Source organism: Cyprinodon tularosa, unplaced genomic scaffold (genome assembly GCF_016077235.1).
Source record: "Cyprinodon tularosa strain WSP-4 unplaced genomic scaffold, ASM1607723v1 ctg259, whole genome shotgun sequence".
Taxonomy (NCBI): Eukaryota; Metazoa; Chordata; class Actinopteri; order Cyprinodontiformes; family Cyprinodontidae; genus Cyprinodon; species Cyprinodon tularosa.
This window is the reverse complement of record NW_024038958.1, coordinates 474,790-480,789: the sequence shown is the minus strand read 5'-3', so window position 1 is coordinate 480,789 and position 6,000 is coordinate 474,790. Positions and strand designations below refer to the sequence as shown.

Below are 6,000 nucleotides of genomic sequence, written 5' to 3'. Positions count from 1 at the left end.
GAAATATGTTGGTATTACTCGGAAAATTAACATTTTGTTCTATATATTTTTTTTGTGTGAAAAAAAAAGTAAGGTAAATTCAAAAGACCCTGGAACATTTATGTGGTTTTGCAATGTTGGAATGAGTGCATCATTGAAATATTTCCCTCAAGAGAAGTGAAACATGAAAAATACTGAGTACCAACAAAAGCCCAGGGTATCCCCATAGGATAGTGGATAACAGGTATTACTTGAAAAAATTCAATATTAAAATAAAACAAGAATAGATTTTCTTACCCTTTGTTTTAGTTTCATGAAAGGCATTACATTTGAATGAATCAAATCAAAGTGCCCCTTCTGGACAAAAATCCTCACTTTAGCTTATCAGAATGTACACATAAATCTAAAGGAAAAGAAGCATTGCTAATCTTAAAGAAAAGAAACATTTGATAAAAGTTCCACGATATTCTACATAATTTTGGTTCAAATTGACTCGCAGGAAATGCTCCTCCTGGACGAGCTTGTCATGATGATTTCCTCTTGCATCTTGTCCTGGAATCTTCAGCAATCCCTCACGCCAAGCATGCATGTAGCGACAGTCGAGAGGAAACTCCCTTTTAACAGGAAGAAACCTCCAGCAGAACCAGGCTCATTGTGAGTTGCCATTTGCCTGGGCCAACTGCGGGTTCAATGAGACAGAAACAGACAAACAGAAAGAAGCAGAGATACAAAAGGTAACTGTTAACTAGCTCCACAGGTGGCCCTGTCCAGGAAAGACAAGACGAGCTCCAAGCCAGCTCCCAAGTCAGAGGATGAAAGAGAGCACATGCAGTTACTCACAGTAAGAGAAAAAGATAACTACACTGGAAAATAGGCCAACTCCAACATCTATAAACAGAGATGTTGATGGGAAAAGCACAGCTGATATTTTATTCCAGGATGGTGTCGAAGCCGAACAGGAACAGACCAGAGAAATCTACAATGATGAGAAAAAAATAGCAAGACCATAAAGTTATTGTAGCACCATTTAAATTGTAAAAGGACTAGATGGAAGAAATTCAGAAGACTAGAATTCGTCTACTGGAGCCGTTGTCAGTAATCAATAAACGACACAAAATAACTGCTTTCAATACCATGTATTATACAAATTTAAAGTAAACAATACAAGACAACATACATAGAACCCAAAATAAATACAAAAAAATATATATACACAGTACTGTGGCAATCCTTCTTTTGTTTGTGCACAACTGGTCTTAAATTCCCCGCTGATCAGTCCAGAGTCTGACCGACACACATTCAGAAATCCATGGTTGGATTATCCAGATATTTAAGTTGAAGAATGTCCCAGCGCAAGTTGTTTTGGATGAAGAGGTGAATAATGGAGTGTATGCCTGAGTGGTGAGATGGAGGGGGGAAATGATACAGACCAGTCTACTGTGGAGTGATTCTTAAGGCTCTCCTGGCTCCAGCCAGTTTTCAGAAGCTCGCCATCTTTTTCTCTAAAAAGGGATCACCTGGCCTGTATTAAAATAAACAGGACCAGTAAATTTCCAGCCGGCTAGTTAACTAGACTTTTTCCAGTTTCACACAGAAATAAATGCAAAATCTAATCTATCAGACCAAATAAAGAACATTTATCTCATTATCTTACAGTTGGATTACAACAATTGATGATCACGCTTAGCATTTGCTGCCACCAACATGCTAAAACAACAAACATTTTGCTCTCTACTCACCAATTCCAATAATAGATGAGAGTATGGCAGCTCCAAGGCTCCAAACTCACTGGATTTCTCGGATCTACATGATTTTTACAGGTGCTGGTCATAAAATTAGAATATCATGAAAAAGTAGATTGATTTCAGTAATTCCATTTAAAAAGTGAAACTTGTATATTATATTCATACATTACATACAAACTCATATATTTCAGATGTTTATTTTGTTTAATTTTGATGATTACAAATGACAACAAATGAAAATCTCAAATTCATCATATCAGAAAATTAGAATATTACTGAAGACCAATAAAAACAAAGGATTTATAGAAATGTTGGCCAACTGAAAAGTATGAACATGAAAAGTATGAGCATGTACAGCACTCAGTATTTAGTTGGGCCTCCTTTGGCCTGTATTACTGCAGCAATGCGGCGTGGCATGGAGTCGATCAGTCTGTGGCACTGCTCAGGTGTTATGATAGCCCAGGTTGCTCTAATAGTGGCTTTTAGCTCTTCTGAATTGTTGGGTCTGGTGTATTGCATCTTCTTCTTCACAATACCCCATAGATTTTCTATGGGGTTAAGATCAGGAGAGTTTGCTGGCCAATTAAGAACAGGGATACCATGGTCCTTCAACCAGGTACTGGTAGCTTTGGTGCCAAGTCCTGTTGGAAAATGAAATCTGCATCTCCAAAAAGTTGGTCAGCTGCAGGAAGCATGAAGTGCTCTAAAACTTCCTGGTATGTGGCTGTGTTGACCCTGGACCTCAGAAAACACAATGGACCAACACCAGCAGATGACATGGCACCCCAAACCATCACTGACTGTGGAAACTTTACACTGGACTTCAAGCAACGTGGATGAAGTGCCTCTCTTCTTTTCCTCCAGACTCTGGGACCTTGATTTCCAAAGGAAATGCAAAATTTACTTTCATCAGAGAACATGACTTTGGACCACTCACCAGCAGTCCAGTCCTGTTTCTCTTTAGCCCAGGCAAGACGCTTCTGACGCTGTCTGTGGTTCAAGAGTGGCTTGACACAAGGAATGCGACAGCAGAAACCCATGTCTTTCATATGTCTGTGTGTGGTGGTTCTTGAAGCACTCACTCCAGCTGCAGTCCACTCTTTGTGAATCTCCCCCACATTTTTGAATGGGTTTTGTTTCACAATCCTCTCCAGGGTGCGGTTATCTCTCTTGCTTGTACACTTTTTTCGACCACATCTTTTCCTTCCCTTCGCCTCTCTATTAATGTGCTTGGACACTGAGCTCTGTGAACAGCCAGCCTCTTTAGCGATGACCTTTTGTGTCTTGCCCTCCTTGTGCAAGGTGTCGATGGTCGTCTTTTGGACAACTGTCAAGTCAGCAGTCTTCCCCATGATTGTGTAGCCTATAGAACTAGACTGAAAGACCATTTAAAGGCTTTTGCAGGTGGTTTGAGTTAATTAGCTGATTAGAGTGTGGCACCAGGGGCCATCAATTTTGAACCTTTTCACAATATTCTAATTTTCTGATATGATGAATTTGAGATTTTCATTTGTTGTCATTTGTAATCATCAAAATTAAACAAAATAAACATCTGAAATATATGAGTTTGTATGTAATGTATGAATATAATATACAAGTTTCACTTTTTAAATGGAATTACTGAAATCAATCTACTTTTTCATGATATTCTAATTTTATGACCAGCAACTGTATATTGTGAGGTTAAAACAGTGCATTACAAACAAAGAGATAAACTGATTGTTTGGGAACACCAACCTGTAGCTCCTTTGTCTCCAGCTCTCCCCCTCACATCTGACTAGGGAAAGCTGGAGCAAGCCAAAATAATTGCCTCAGGTGTGTCAATTGGCTGCATGCACTGTGTGAATGACTGTCACTCTAACCAATGGGGCAGTAAGGCGGGACTAAGGGCAGTTTTCACCCTGGGTTACACCCTCCCCCCTTTAAATCATGCACGTCCCCTGACATGTAAACATTAAACAATGTGAACATTGCTGGAAGTGGTGGGTGTCAAAACTAAAGCATCAGACAAACCGTGCAATAAAGTTTGAACAACTGAAATAAGCGGATTGCCTAAAGTAGGATATTGAAGCCGTTTAGGCGCCACTCTGTGACGTGTTGATCGTCTTAGAGAAATGTCATCAATTTGATTTATGCCATCAAGGTTTGGGGATCTGTTCAAATAAATTTCAGAATCAGGAACAGGAACAGTTTCACCAACTGGGCTGCCTGGATCAGGTAAGTCTTCAGGATGAGGTGGAACTTGTTCTGCAGAAACATCAGGTTGCTCTTTGACACTAGATTCTGGTTCAATTGATTCCACTTCAACAACTGACTTCAAACTCTCAGAATCTGAAAGAATTTCAACAGGTTGTTTTTCCACTGGAGAAACTGTTGGGACAACAGAGTTTTCTTCATCATCAGGAGGTGATGACTGTCTGAGAGGTTTCTCCATTTTAAATTCTAATGGAGGTGGAACTAGATAGAATGAAATCTCTTCTTGCTCACAGTTCTCACCTTCTGCAGAGTCCTCAGAAGATTCTTGACATTTCTTGGTGTGTTGACGTGTCTGGAGTTTTGTGACTGGAACTGTCTCAGTTGGTCTTTCAGCATCTGTCATGGGGAGAAAACCACATGGAAGAAGAAGGTCTCTGTGTAGAGTGCGTAGTGGGCCATCTTTGCACTCTGGTTTCACCGTATAAACTGGGAGATCCCCAGCACACTTCACCACTACAAATACATCTTGCTCCCATTTATCACAGAGTTTGTGTTTACCTCTGAGTCTCACATTCCGCACAAGTACTCGGTCTCCAACTTCCAGCTTGGATGGTAGAACTCGCTGATCAAACCGAGTCTTGTTTCTTTTAGCACTTCTGGCAGAGTTCTTTGATGCTATTTGATAACTCTCTTTCAACCGTGACTTCAGGCTCTGTACATACTGCGAATGTGATGGACATTTCTCTTCACAGATAGGAAGACCAAAAGCAAGATCAATCGGGAGTCGAGGACAGCGTCCAAACATAAGTTCATAAGGACTATATCCTGTCACTTCATTTCTGGTACAATTGTACGCATGAACGAGAGGTTTAACATATTCTTTCCATTTTGACTTCTGTTTTGGTTCAAGAGTTCCCAACATTGCTAAGAGTGTGCGATTAAACCTTTCTACAGGGTTTCCTCTGGGATGGTATGGTGTTGTATGACCCTTTTTAATTCCTGTCATAGCACAAAGCTCTGTTATCAATTTGGACTCAAAATCAGATCCTTGATCTGTATGTAGTCTTTCTGGAATTCCAAAATAGATGATGAAATTGTCCAAAAGACATTTGGCGACCGTTCTTGCCTTTTGATTCGGTGTTGGAATAGCAATGGCAAACTTGGTGAAATGATCTGTCAACACGAGAATGTCTTCGGTATTGCTGGTATCAGGTTCAAGACTGAGAAAATCCATACAAATGAGCTCCAGTGGGCGTGAAGTCCGAATGTTAACTAGTGGAGCAGCTCTCTCTGTCAGAGTCTTTCGATGAACACAACGTCCACATGCTTTTATTTTCTGCTCCACATACATAGCCATTCTAGGCCAATAGAATCGAGCTCTAACAAGATCAAGGGTTCGCTCTATTCCCGGGTGGCCCATGTCATTGTGAAGACCATGAAGAACAGATTCACGGAGGTCTGCTGGAAGGACCAGTTGATATACATGTTGCTCATTTTCTTGCCGTTTCCTGTAAAGAATGCCATCAATCATCTCCAGTTTTGTAAATTCTCTAAGGAGAAGATGAAGTTCTGGAAGTTCACTCCTGACTGTTGGGGGAATTTTTTTACCTGACTCCAACTGATGGATAACTTCCCTGACAGTAGGATCAGCTCTCTGATGATCTTTTAGGTCAGAATGAGACATTGCAGGAACAACAGGAAGTCCATGTGCCTCTTCAGAGTAATCCACGGGAATTACATCTGCCCTGGCTGAGAGTGATTCAACCAAAAGACTTTCAACTTGGGTCCGAACCAGACGACTTTGGCAGATTGCATCCATCACTTCAGGTGACATCTCATTGTTGCTGTTGTCTAAAATATGTTGTTGAGCAAACTGAGAGATGAGTTCCTGATCTTTATGTGCAACTTCATCTATGACAGGATCTTCACAGGGGCGACGAGAGAGTGCATCAGCATCCTGGTTGTGTTTCCCTGCTCGATACTGCAACTTAAAGGAGAAAGTAGAAAGTGAAGCCAGCCAACGATGACTGGTAGCATCCAGCTTAGCTGAGGTTAGGATGTAAGTAAGTGGATTATTATC

General features: G+C 40.7%; 1 long non-coding RNA gene across 1 annotated transcript; it reads right to left on the bottom strand.

Annotated features, from left to right (window-relative positions):
• Positions 1–1,100: 1,100 nt before the first annotated feature.
• Positions 1,101–3,496, bottom strand: LOC119785791. Its single transcript, XR_005281098.1, has 3 exons — positions 3,462–3,496; positions 1,719–1,782; positions 1,101–1,501 (listed from the first exon to the last, which is right to left on the bottom strand). It is a non-coding gene; the product is annotated as an uncharacterized LOC119785791 (long non-coding RNA).
• Between the last annotated feature and the right edge of the window lie 2,504 nt (positions 3,497–6,000).